Consider the following 14,958-nt stretch of genomic DNA (forward strand, 5'->3'; position numbering starts at 1 on the left):
AGTGCTGCATCTGTTGCCTGCACACAGCGATTCATGACAGAATCCGCCAGTATGAATTTTTCATGTGTAATGGCGATACATGACTTTGATCTTCTCTGGGATAGCACAGCATTGCAGTGGTTTCTGTGCAGCGTTTGCATGTTTTCCTTGTATCTGCCTGGATATTCTCCAAAGTAGATGTATTTGCATTTATATAGTCACATTTAGTCACATTTTAACCACACATTCATGCCGCGTGTTTTTCTGTACACTTCCAGCACTTTATCTACATCACATTCATGGCCACCTTAGAATGAGCAACTAACCTAACCCGTGCATGTCCTTGGACTGTGGGGGGAAGCCAAAATACCCACACAAGCATGGGGAGAACATGCAAACTCCACACAGAAAGCCCAGGAACCAGAAACGTGTGGTTAAATGCAGCTTGTGATGTAGAGCACCTTGTTTGGCCAGTAAGACTGGAAAAGTACTTTGCAATTGTGCAGATATCACAAAATAAACCAGAACTGAACTGAATAGATCAGCAAACTGTGACCAGTATCGGACTCGAACATTAGATAGAACCCTCTGTTTGTAAATAGCAACCATTCATAAGAGATTTAGCTTCTGCAACAGCTTGTTTCATACAACAAAACAGATGAACTGAGAAGATAAATAAGGATTATTTTTGTAGGCCATGCAAAGCTACTCTAATACAAACAGAGCTGAAAAAATTAGTAGACTTTAAATTTACTGACAGTTGATCGTTTGATTAATCTTTTTAACTTTGATAACTAAAAACAAGTTTTTGTGAGTGGAATAACTGCAGCTCAGTATCGTTGTAGGTAAAATAAAATCAAATATTTTTTAAATGAATAATTTTCACATCATGTCTGTGAAGGTTCTCAGTCATCCAGGTCATCGTAGTCAAAGGAGCTTGCAAAGAAAAGCGTCTGGACTTCTTTAAGTTACTTGAAGACGTTTCACCTCTCATCCGAGAAGCTTCTTCAGTTCTAAGGACTTTTGACTTTAGTTGCCTTTTACAGCGAGCGCTGCCTTTCTTCTTCAGGTATTCTGAAGTTTTTGTTCATATTTTGTAAACACAGCAACATCTCATCCAAACTTTTTTTTTTCCATTTTCAGAGAATTTAAGTCCCGATCAACGTGAAAACCCACATCAAACTGTTTCCAGATCAGTTTCACTTTTACTTTGAGGAACTTGATGATTTATTACATTTGTGTGGCGGCCATCTTGCCTCTGACACTTTGACTGCTGTCTGTCCCAAAGTGCCTCTCTCACTGCCGCTACTGCTTGGTAGTGTGGCTGGTGAATATTATTGGATGTCCATCTGACCTCATTATAAGTGTGTTGCTATGGGCAACCAGCATGGAGAACAAGGAGGGGAGAGAGAGAGAGAGAGAGAGAGAGAGAGAGAGTTGCATCATGGGATAGAAACCTGACCTCTGCCTGTTTTTTTGTTTTTTTCTTCTTCTTCTCTCTGTGGACGCACATGTGCAGCCATGCACACACGCGCACACAAACACACACACACACACACGGTTTGTTTGAACATAGATACATAAAAGAGGAGGAGGAAAAAGATAATATCCGTTTACTGCTGAATGTAAAGAAAAAACCACAAGACTCGTGATGAACTTGCACACAGTGGACACTTCTGTTGAAGGAAACCAGCACTGTTTGTGGTTTGTCAGGTTCATTTACACCATGCAAAATATAGCTAAGAGAGGTGAGTTATGTGTACATTGTTACAACATGACTAAAGTTTCTAATAGTGAGGTCAGTGTATGCACAAGGCCAAAAACTTAGGCTTGAAGCTGATCTGAACACTCAATTTTATGTTTAGATGAAGTTATAAAGAGGGAAATCTTGGATTTCCGAGGGGCAGCCAATCAGAAGACTTAAAAGATAAAACATAAATCTAAACATTTTGAATCTGGATGTCAGGAGCGCAGGGTGGATCAGATTGTGAAATAGAGGGACGCTGTGTGTTTGTTTCTCCCACTGACCATTTCTTATTGTTTATATGTCACTGCTGCGTTGGTTCCCAATGGTGTGTCCAGTGCAAAGTCCAGGTGTGCTTTTGGCTTTTGTGTCAACCATACATCACTCTTTGAACTGCTTAGAGAGTAACGAACAAGGTTGAAATTAGCACATTTCAAAGGGTCTTATTGATAATGAGGCGGTAAAACAGATCGTTCTCAAGCACGGTGCGAACCACAGCTAATTAAATAGTCGCTGTTATAGTCGGTTCAAACGAGCTATTAAAAGTCCCTTCATCTGACAAAATAGAAATAAAAGAAGAACTGAAGAGGTTTCAGATGACAGTTATACTCTCGGTGTTGTAATGTGTGTATTTTTATATAACATGGCAATAAAGCTGCTTCTGTTTTTGAGTTTTATGTTTCAATGTGTGTGTGTGTGTGTGTGTGTGTGTGTGTGTGTGTGTGTGTGTTTACCGTTTTTAGTGTGTGTTAACATTTTGTGCTTGTATTTAAATTTTTTTGTCTCTTTATTGTACTTACTCCAGCGATACTGTGTAGTGTATCGGCGCTGTAGTGTTATTGAACCACATACCTTGTGCACGTTTATTCATCCATATCATGTTTGCATATAAAGTTTGGTGTATTTTTGTACGTCTTTCCAAATATTGTGTTTCTATCATTTTATTTTGTGTGTTTACCTTCAGATTTTATTGTTAAAAAAAACATGTGTGTTATAGTGTTATAGTGATTTCATGTTGGTGTGTCTAATTTTTGTCTGCACTCAGGTGTATTTTTGCATTATTTCTTTTTATTTGGTGTGTTTCGTTTTTTCTTTGATGGAGTACATGTTGGCGTATCCACAGTGCGTTTCATTTTGTGTTTCCATGTTTGTGTCTCCTGTTTTTTAATTCATCTTCCATGTTTCTTTGTGTCTACTTCTTTATCTTTACTCCATACTTCCTCGTTTTTGTGCTCACATGTTAAATCTTGCGTCTTTCTTTGTGTCTGTGCCTCCATATTCTTGCTCATGTGAGTCATTATTTATGTGCAGTGTACTTTTTTATGGGTGTGTGTGTCTGTGTCTGGGTGTGTACATGCTGCATGTGTGTGTGTGTGTGGATACGAACCCATCGGCCTGTAATTTTGTGTGTGTATGTGTGTGTATGTGCTTACTTGCGTGCGTGCGTGCGTGGGAGGTGTATATATGTGGGTTTGTGGAATGTTTGTGTGTTTATTTCTGTATGAACTATCTGCAGACACACTGCTGTATGTGTGTGTGTGCGTGTGTGTTCATATGCAGTATACAGTGAGATTCACAGACACAGAGATTGCCTTCATCTCTGACATAACTGGTTACCATGCATACTGTGCGACTCTGACTATTATGGGGTGTTCTTTGTTTTGTCACGACGTGCCCTGGTATGGAATGGGAGGGGGGAAGGGATCAGGGTGTGTGTTGGCGTGCACAAGTGTGCGCGCGCGAAGTATGTGTGTGTTTGGGGGAGTGTTGCAGGGAAAGCGTGTCAGGTTTGTGTATGTGTGTGTTGAGCAGAAGATTGTGTGGGGGTTGGGCGTGCGTGTCTGCGCAGACGTGTGAGCTTATAATAAGTGCATGAGAGAGAGAGAGAGAGTGAGTGCACGCATATGTGTTTGAGAAGGTAAGATAAAATGGCAGCTCCTGTGTGTGCGTGTGCAAGGCTGGTTGTAAAGTTTACTTTTGCTGCTTTCACACCCAGAAGTCAGTTTGTACAGTCAGAATTACCCTGTTTTTGATATTTTGGCTCCTCATTTTCCTCCTGAAATGAGTTAATCCAGGACTGTGGGGGTTTGGATATATTCAAAAGGTGACCCTTGATTGAATTCAACTTTGTTTATATAGCACTAATTCACAGCAGCAGTCAAAGACCCTTCAGTATTACAGAGAAAACCTCATCTATTAACACAACTAGAATGAACGACCACTTGGTGATGGCAGGGAGGAAGAAATCCATTTTAACAGGAACAAACCTCCAACAGAACAAGAGAGGGGGAGTCATCTATATAACAATAACTATGGAAGAGGGAAGATCAAATTAATGACACGGGGAGTGAAATAATCAGAATTGGGGGGTTTTACCCTGTTTTCTTATATATTGTGCTTTGTTATCATATATTTATTTATTTAATGTTTTTGCTTCACTGATAGTGTTTCCTCTGTTCGGTTTTTAATGTGTTATGGTGGGCTCAGCAGTGATTTTTGTCTTTACGTATGAGAGAAAGTGAAAGAGAGGCTATGCTGTTGTGTTTCCTTTAAGTAACTTGGGCTGCAAAGTTCTATAAAAAGTGCTATACAAATAAAGTTTTCATTGATTTGATTGATTGAAAAGAATTAAGAAGAGAAGAAATGATAAGTGTATGATGGAAAGTACCTCAGCAATCTGAGCCTGCACCAGCATAACCAGGGGAGGGTTCAGGGTCATCTGATCCAGCCGTAACTATGAGCTTTATCAAAAGGGAACGTTTAAGCCTGATCTTGAAAGTAGAGACAGTATCTGCCTTGTGAATTCAAACTGGAAGCTGGTTCCATAGAAGAAGGCCTGAAAGCTGAAGGCTCTGCCTCGCATTCGACTTTTAAATATCCTAGGAACCACAGCTAATCCAGCAGTCTGAGAGTGAAGCACTGTGCTGTGATAATATGGTACGATGAGGTGTTTATGTCAAAAGAAGGATTTTGGTCCAGTGATGAGAGGAATTGTTTTTGTGACATTACACTGAGTCCATTGGATTTTTCTGAAGATATTGTTTGTGTTTATCAATCATTCAATTGTTGATTCTGGAAGTTGTGATCAGTTAATATCAGTTATTACATAGTCCCTCTCACACACATCTGACATTATGCATATATGGCGTGACTCGCTTTAATAGATTTTGCTTTGTTTTTAAAATTTTCACTCTTTAACGTGTCTTTACAAAAGAAATTACTTACTTATTTTTCATGAAGTTCCAGCTGGCACTAAATATACAGACTGTAATGTATTTTTTTTTTCAAGGTTAAAAGTACTTTTTAAAAAATTAACCTCTGCACATTTTCAGCATTATATAATGTTGCTATTGTTATTATAACTGTTGGTATTTCTCTTTACATCCTCGCCAGGCTACTATAAAGAAAAAGGTGTTTTATTTACTTACTTAACTGGTATATAAAGTTTACCTGTCTCACTACACCATCTCCTGGTACAAACTGGTATTACAAGAAAGTACAGCCTAGCCCTACTTCAACTTTAGTTGATATCCCGTTAATGTAAGACATTTTTGCATTCAGCTCATCTACCACCCAGTCTCCTTTCAAAATTCAAGGCTGGCACTCAACCTTAATGTCCTAAGTGTAAAATAAATACCACCGGGTTAACGCGCTGCCTTTGGTCCTGCCGTTGATTGCAGAAATATTGGGATTTAGTGCTCTCCAAATTGCAGAAGATCTGAGGAATTGGACTTAACTTTGTCCCTCTTGGTCTCTCGCATACTTACCTATTTTTCTGGACATTCTGTGCCAGAACAATGAACTACTTCAGCAGTATATTTTATATTGTATATTTTATTTTCTCCCATAAAACTCCCACAATCTCCAGGTGGCACATATAGCATTGGAACACATCCCATTGGACTTCATGACTTGCCTGATTGATCCATATGGAAACAGTTTTTACAAACTGTGACGACCATTTCATGAGCATGTTAATGTAAATGTTAATGCGTCTGCTATTTTCCTGATAGCTTTTTGTTTTTGCATAAGAAAAAACTATCAGCATAAAACATTGAGGTCATATTTTGACATGGTGATGATCACCGATTCCTTCGTCTTATACAATGAATATGTAGCTTGCAAAGAAGAATAAAAATATGTTTAGGTATCATATGGCATAATATGATAGGTTAGTATCATTTGACCTACTAGCCAAACCTGAATGGGTTAATAATGTTGAATTGTAGCATTTTTTCACTTATACACACTGATTTTCCACTCAATCTTCTCTGTGAGGTCATATTAACCTGTAACGTTACATTCAGGGATTAATCGAGTTGTGGAATAGCAGTACTGGAATCAAAAGTGTATTTATAAGTTTCATACTTATGTTGATGAGTTGCTCAGTTTTATTTTTGCAGACTGGAAAATCTGAAGAGAATATTAGAAACCAAGTTTTCTCCCAGAGCAACTCTCTGGCAGGTCCTAACAAAGAACACAATCTGTAAATATTAATAAGGGATCTGAAAATGGGGCAGAAAGAAGCCCGATAACCAAAACATACATGTCAAAGAATAAACTGTCAATGCTAGAAGGGACGGCGTCCAAGTGGAAGGTCTCACTCTGCATTGACAAAATAGGTGATCAAATTTCCATCGGACTTCTAAAGGCTCCACTAAGACTAACAGTTTTTCAGGACTTCTCAAACATTGGGACATTTTCAGATAGTACAGTTAACACCAAATAAATCCCATGGACTCTTGCAAGAGAATGAAACAGTGAAATGTGAATAGAGCAGCATATGATACCTGGTTCAGTAGGAAGCCTCACAGACGGCATCTGTGACCAACATCCAATTTGGCCTAATAATAACATTCCTGTTTGACATCACGCTCGACACAGGACACCTCACGGATTTACAGCAAAGGTGCCGTTGACACTGACTCTTCCTTCAGCTGTTGTACAGCGTCAGAGCTCAATGTTTAAGTAATTTCCCACGAGCAGCTCTGCCATTGATTGGCTCAGTAATCAATGTGTATACCTCCAAACATCCTTGCACCATGACTTTGACATTTTGATCTAAGTGCAAACATAGGACTGAGTTGCAGTCTGTTTGTGGTCCCAGCATCGAGGACTTCCATTTCTCAGTTGTTCCAAGTTTTAGTTTGACATTTAAATTCCTCAGCAAACATGAGAACACACACACACACACAGAGAAATAGGTGTCAAACCCAATTTAGCCTGGAGCTTCAAATTGTTCCAGCTTCTTCTAGTGCAATACCTTCTGAAAATGTTCTCATTTAATAGCCCCCATTTATAAAACTGATGATGAAATCTTAAGAAAAGAACTGCAAGTCCAAAATTTATGCCCTCCTTTGTAATTTCACATATTCATCCAGTGGGCCGGATGAAACCCTTTGGGAAGTCGATTCTGGCCCTGATGTCCAGCTGAGGATCCTCTGACCCTAAAGTATATATAAAAGTATATTTATGTTTAGTGTTAAAGGTCATTACTCAAAAACAATAAAAGACATTTTTATCTTCTACTTTTTAAGTAATGTATTACTTTACATGTTCTTTTTTTTCTTATTCTTATTCTTCTTTACTTCTGTGTTTCTTCTATCAAGGATGACAAACATCTTTCTTTCAGTAACATATTTAAGTTTTACTACAAAGCTGACAGAGAGGGTGAAAAACAGCTCATAGAGGACTTGAGAGAAAAATGTTGTGGTTTTATGCAGTAAATTAAATGTAATCATCACTCCTCAAAAGTTGTAAATCACGCTTTATTTTTGTCCTCTCTCTCACTTCAACTGATGTCAACCAATTGTTGCACAAGCTCAAGTGGGTCATGCAGATAATTGAAGAACATAACTGCCAGATAAACTGCCTCCTGCCTCACCCCAAACAAACAAGGTGTACTTTGGTATCGTGCATGTAAAACCTGCTGCAGTCCAGTTTTACGATCCACATCAAGAGATTAGAGAGATGGATTGTGGTGGTCGGTTTTGTCAGCCAGAAGAATGAAAGATGTCCCACTTGACCTTTGTGTTGTTCACCTTGTTTCACTGTTATTTGCTTTTTACTTTTATGTTAATACTTTTCAGGGTGTACTCCACCTCTCGAACTATGACGGCTAGAATCCAACTCCAACTTGGACGGATGGGTGAAAAGTACTGGCAAATGTAATGTGATTATAGTAATGCATTACGCCTTACACTACCAAACATGGCATAACAATAGACAATAATACATCTGTTAATAAGACAATTGTGTATAACTGAACTTGACATTTAAAAAAGATGTGTGGGAGTGACTTTTTTCCAGTCCTTTGTTGATTTTGGTGAACTTTCCTTCTGTGGTTAGAACCAAATAAATACACAGTTTATCATATCTGTTTGTGATGATCTGCAGCTCCGTGAGGCTGTGGGGGAGAAAGGAAGAGAGCGAGAGGAACCCCGGCCTGACGAAGTGCGACAAAGACGTCACAGATGGGAAGGCTGGGTATTTTGAGCAGCGGTGGCTGCCGTTTAGAGAGACATAATATACTGTGCACTTGAGGAACCTATAAGCTATAAGACAGGAAGTGATGATGGTGTTAGTGGAGGGGGAGGAGGAAGGGGCTGAGAGTGAGAGAAAGAGAGAGAGAGAGGAGGAGAATTAGCCATGTGATTATTATGGACTGGCAGGCCAAGCGCTGAAGAAAGGAGGAGGAGGAGGAAGTGGTGGTGGCGAGGAGGGTGGGGGGGCAGGCAAATGCTTATTATGGGATGTCTGTGTTGTCAGATGGGGGGAGGGGGTATTATGTTGTGGCCTAGGCCTGTTTTTGTGAGCAGTGCAATCCCGCCAAACCCCTCCAGGCGCGTGTTGACATCACAGCCCGACGTGCACAGACTTTGCATATTTGCTGGTGGTGGCGGTGGTGGGTGGGCAAGTGAGGGTGGAGGGGGCATCTATCTTCAGGTGACTCAAGGAGGGAGTGAGACCCGAGAGAGGAGGCAGCACAAAGGCAGTGAGGCGAAGTAGCAGCAGCTGGGAATTCATCAAAAAACTTCATTGGCAAAGTATCTGAGCAGCACAATACACTCCCTGTCCACCATAATGAAAATTACTGAGGCAGCAGTGGAGCACGCACCGTGTTTATGTGCAGCGATTTGCTGTGTTTACTGCCTAAACTCTTGCAGATTTGCATTGTCCTGCTCGGGAAATATATTATTTATATATACAGCAGCAGGCTGTCAGACCAATTAAGTGACGGCACTTGTCTGTAACATCACACAGGAGTTGTTGGCGTTTTTCTTGGTCAGCATGAACTCAAAACTGCACAAAAATTATTTGTCACAACTGGATTTTGGCTCTCGGCCCTGCTCACTATTGTTCCCTCCTTCGCCACTGGAAGCAGGCCGACTGTGACAAGAAGGGACAAGTGGGAACAGAGAGATGAACTGGAAGATTTTCATCTTTGTGTAATTGTGTGACAAATTCCTGAAGATGCGCTCTGCAGACTTTTTTGTAGTTTACAGCTTTATAAATCTGAGAAATCATTCAAGAACCTGGCATCTCTTAGCTCACTTTACAATGCCATCTGCCAGTTTGGTAAAGGCTCTCAAGCTCTTTTGCTAATGTTTGCACCACTATATCTGCAAAAAAAAAAAAATAAGAGTTTTCCACACAGCTGGCATATCACTCCACTTTGAAGTGTGGCATTTTGAACCATCTGTAAACACCTCTTTTCCAACATGGTCAGACAAAATGGCATTTGAACCTTCCCTTTTTCTAGCACAACCTGGCCCTTAGCCATGCTAGTAGCCTAGCCATTCGAAAGGCAATGCCAGCTGGTCGGTCGCCCAGACTGTCCTTACTTTGGTCATCCTCTCGTGTTTTCTCTTGCGCCAACAGCAGTTTGACATTTGCATTTCTAACTGAGATGTCTCAACAATTGATGGATGCACTGTCACAATATTTGGTGCATGTTCTCCTCGGGATGAAATGTTATAACCTCTGTGATGGTCTGTCCGGGGTGTATCCTATTTCTTGCAACATCAGTTGGGATAGACTCCAGCTTACATTCCTTTTTTGTGTCTCAGTCCGCCAAATACTCCACCTCATCATCAGCGCAGACAAAAAAAGTCTCTGGTTTTATATTTTTGCCACTGCTGTCCCTCTGTATTTTCTACAAGCAGCCAATCCTCTGTTTCCTGTTTACAATGGCACAAACATATCCAGTCTGTAAGAACGGTCAGTGCTCAATGTGATATGGTTTGGTAAGTCAGCACAGAGAAATTCTGAATCTAAGACATGAGTCTACATCAGGGGCATCAAACATAAAGCCTGGGGGCCTGACAAAGACTCTGACCGCTGGACTGCTTTGGAAAATGTGAAGGACCCAGGAATGGACTTTTAACTGTATTTTCATAAGTTTTACACCTTTTCCTACTGATAAAGACCTCTTCCATGGCCATTGATACTACATAATAATAGATAAGCAATTATATGACACAAAAGTTCCATTTTTTTCACTATCTATCAGGTTTATCTATTAGTTTTAGAATTACAGGAAGGTTGCAACAATAACCTACCAGAACTTTTAGTAATTTTAGTAATTTATTTCTTACAATTTAAAAAAAGTAATGCTGACAGATTTCTTTAATTTACTACAGGAGCATTTCTCTGTCATGTAGAAAAATGACATAGTAATTATGCTTCTTTTTCTTTTATTAAGATTTCTCCAGGATTAAATGTGCAATTAAACTTCTGTACAGTGACAGAAAGAAGAGTTTCACTGGTCTGGCCCACTTAAGATTAAAGTGGGATCACGATGTAAAATGAGTTTGACATCCCTGATCGAGAAGAAAGTTTTAAGGGGAGTAGTCATTGAGGATTGAGAGAGTGAGTGTTTCCAGTGTAGCTTCTCACTTACAGCACTGGTAGCCAGTCAGGATGTGGATGTTGGGAAGGCCCAGGAGGAGGACGTGCTGTTGAAACATGACGCAGACGACTGGGACATAAACACTGCATCTACAGAATTATCAGAAAGTTTGCTGACTTTGTCCCAAAGAAGATATACTTCTACAAAAACCTTGGCTGTGTTAAATTTCTCTCATAGATTTCAATTCAGGATTCTTCAATGTCTCTCTTACAACAGCTATGTTCCTGTTAATAGCTAATTTATTCACAGGGGATCTATTACACTCCATATTTTAGCTCTATCTTTTAATTCTTGGATTTAACTGGAGCAGCTTTGCATGATTCATAGTTCAAAATAATCCTATTTTATACCAAACTCCCTTTTAAGCCAACCTTTTTTTGATTGGTTGCCCCTCACAGTCAAAGCTTTTTGTTCTATACAACCATATTAGGGATATGCACCCCCATGACATATCTGAGAGCAGAAAAAAAGAGCCTGAAACAGGATTTAGGGCAGTTTGAACCCTGAGCTTGTGGCTCACAGTAATTACTTCTAAATACTATGCATAGTTGCACACTTTATATGTGATGAGACAGGTCTAACAGATCTGTCAGTAATATATTAAAGCGATCAATGAGTTTCTATCAGTGAACTTCCTGTTTTAAGTCACACGATTGGCTGAAATATGGCAGATAAAAAGATGTGAACTCCAGACCATCACAGACTGCCCCGTCCTACAAATCTCATCATCGTTGTTTCTCCATGTGTCAGCCTCTCTGTAGTGGTGTGTGTTATCTCATATGGCTGACATGTTGGGGCTGATCAAATCCATTTCCACTTTTCTTTCTGGTGCTTCGGAGGAGCAGGACGGGTGGAGCAGAGATGGTGTCTAACGGAGGGAATGGCGTGGGGGGGGGGGGTGTCAAGAAGTAGTATGGTATGTATTTTGACATACATGGTAATCTGACCCCGCCTGTTACCCTCCTCCCCTCCACCACCACCACCACCCTCTTTGCTTATCTCCATGGCGACCAGCCGAACAGGAACACTATTATGGTCTGTACCCTCCCTCCCTCCTCCTTTTCTTTTTTCCTTTTGCCTCAGATATGATATTATTATCATTATGAGATATGCAATTCTGCCAGTGTGATGGCGGCGTTAAGGGGTGGGAGGAGCGTCAAGAGCCGTGCACGAGGTTTCTATGACAACTGCCCCCAGGAACCTTCTGATTGGTGATTATGGGATATGCCCCCCCCCCCCCCCCCCCCCAAAAAAAAAATCCTACACCCTCCAAATGCACACATGAACACTGTGTCCACAGTCAAGGAAGGGAAAAGTGTGGGGGAGGGGGGAAGATGCAAAGCATGGGGGAGAGAAAACGAGGCAGAAATGGACGGAAATAAAGTTGCTCTTTGTTTAGGCCAGAGGCGTAAGGGACAAAGGAAAGGAAAGAAGAGTCAAAATAAAGGTGTGCTGAGTCAGATGCAACTGTAAGACAAAAAAAACAAAAAAACCAGGGGAGAGAGAGAGCCCTCCAGCTGAATCTAAAGAAACAGGGACAGCTTGAAGTGGGTGAAAAGCCAAAGGGTTAGGGCACTGCAACAATATGCTGACATGAATCATGTGTGAAGCCATTCATAAATCCTCCATTGATTGAATCTGTCACATAATAGCACCAATTTTCCAATTTCACGGGGAAAAATTATGCAGACATTTTTTTTTCATGCCTTGCAACATTACGATGAATCCTTCTTTATCCCGCTGAAGCAGTGACCGCTCAACGACAAGATGTTGTTCCTAACGGATGAATAATTCACGCTTACCTTTGGAAAATATCAGCTAATGTTTAGCAGCTTTGCGCCAAACAAGATTTTTGTCTTTTATATTTTAAAACGTACTTAGTAATCAAAGGTTTGGGGGAATCTCTGGGTCTGAGAATGTTTTTTAGAATTTGAACTAAGCAACTTTGTCCATCAATCCCTTTTCTTAACTGCTTATTCGGTTCAAAGTGGCCGGATCTTGCTCTTTTATTTATCTCATTTTATTTTTTTCAGAAATTTTAACACACAGAAAGGCCAACTTCTTATGCACTGGACCAGTGGTTTGTAATTGCCTCACATAAAGTTCATACTTTGTACAAACTGTGGAAGCAGGTAGTCTGTTGTATTAGGTAGTAAAATGTTATGTTGTACTATTTAGGTGCTTTTACATCCCTATCCAACCCTACCTGTACTGAAACACTGTGCTGAACGGTTTTATTTGCACCTATATATGATGTAGCAACCATGATGTCACCCTCTGGTTTCAAATTCTTGTTTTGAAGACTCAAAGAGATGGATTTTACCGTTACCATCTTGTTGGTGGTGGATCTGACTGTGGAACTGCACGCTCATTGGCTTGATTACATTAGCAGCCGGGAGGATATCCAGGATAATCCTCTTTTCTAACACTTGGAATGACCAAAATTGACCTCACCTTATTCAATATGACCCAAAATGACTGACTGAGCTCATAAACTCACCAGGAAAGTGCTTACAGGGGTTCAGCCAGAGGCTTGCTTCTCCAATAGACTTATATAGGACTGTAAGTGTTTCTGCATCCACAAGTACTGCCCTCTGGAGGCCACTGAAAAAATACAGGTTTTAGGTAAGCTTGACTTTTCAGATTTGGAAGCTATGTCTGTTTTTTATACTTACTATTTATCTCTTAAGAATCAATAGATTGCAGGTATCTGTATTCAATGAGGGTTTGGGGTCTAACATCATCATTTATGCTGGGTGTGCTTTAGGTAGACTATAATTGCAGACCTCTCTAAAACTGTAAGCTATAACTCATGATGTAACTTGATGTGCACCTTTATACTTCAGCACTGAATCTATCTCGAGCCTATTATGTAACAACTACACATTGCATCGGTGAAGCTCACAGTGACTGTGATCGGCACACTCAGTACCATTGTGTCCTCGTATGCATTTTCAGCTTTCTCAGACTCTACTGAGATTCAATGCAGAAGAAGAAATCACACATAAAGGGTTCCCTGCCAACCGAGTTTGTAGCTGACGGTTGTTTGCTCGAGGACACTGGTCTCTTGCTGGTAGGTAACTCTCTAAGGTATTTCCCACTCCCATTGATAGCTGTCTAAATCACTCAGCTCAGTGTTGAGATAAGTTTAAGACGAAGTTATCAGTCTCTAGTGTCTCCCTCTGTGGACACCCCTTCAGGCAACAAGACAACTTGATGAGATTTAGGGAAAATCCGATTTGGATGAAAACACTTTTTAAAACACTAACTTCATCTTAGAAAGCATGCCTTCCAGAAAGCTTTGAGTTCAAACTACACAGCTGTATTTCTTGAAACTTGGTAAAGAGACAGAGCAATGAAAAAGGAAGAATCTGTGAAATTTTAGTAAGGATCGGAATAACTTTATTTGAAATTGTATAACAGGCCATTGGCCTTGGCAGAGGCTCCATGATGATCATGCAGTAAAAATCTAATATTGTTACAACCCTAGTTATTAGCCTCTGGGACCCATACCCATGGTTCTACAATAAATAACAGCACATCTCTTATCTTCATGCTTCACAAGGGACCCCCCCGCCCCCCCCCCCCCAAAAAAAAACCCAAAATAAACAAACCAACAAAAAAAAACAAAAACAAAAAACAGCTCCTCATTAGCCCACATCTGCACATTTTATTTCCCATGTGGAAAACCATCATGCACAAGCTCGTGTGGATGCACAAGCACCTCTAAATGAAACACAGGCAGTCAATGGTGGGAAAAATCTGTCTAGGACCCAGACATTTTTCCCACCATTGACTGTAATGCATTTCCAGCCTGTGTGTGTGAGAGCAGCTGCTGCCTTCACCACTGCACTCCTGAGTGCCTTCTTCTCAGTTTTAAGCTGCAAACGTCAAAGTTTTGACTACAGTTTGACCCCTCTGACCTTCTTCTAATGGCTGACTTTTTAACCCCACACTGACCTGCTCACAAGTTTTTATTCTTTGGTCTGCATGTGTTAAAAAGTAATGTGGCCTTCTTTGTGTATATAAAGAAGTTAAACAAGTGTAATACTACAGCTGTTATAAAGGCGGGGAGGGGGGTAACACCTGGACTCACCTGGTGTCACCCCTACTTTTATTTTTTATTTTTTTGCTGCTTTATACCAGCCTCCCCCCCTGCTGCACCTACAACCTGTGCACTGGCTCATATACAGTACAGCGCGTGCGCATACATGCAAACGTGCACGCTCAAGTTAAGCAGCAAGTCATGTGGCACACACAGTTGCCATGTGACGCCTTTTCCTTTTTTTTCTCTTTTTGGAGTTATGCTTATTGTGGGATGTCA

Source organism: Copadichromis virginalis, linkage group LG22 (genome assembly GCF_057382275.1).
Source record: "Copadichromis virginalis isolate Kocher_CV1m ecotype Utaka linkage group LG22, C_Virginalis_male_GT1.1, whole genome shotgun sequence".
NCBI lineage: Eukaryota > Metazoa > Chordata > Actinopteri > Cichliformes > Cichlidae > Copadichromis > Copadichromis virginalis.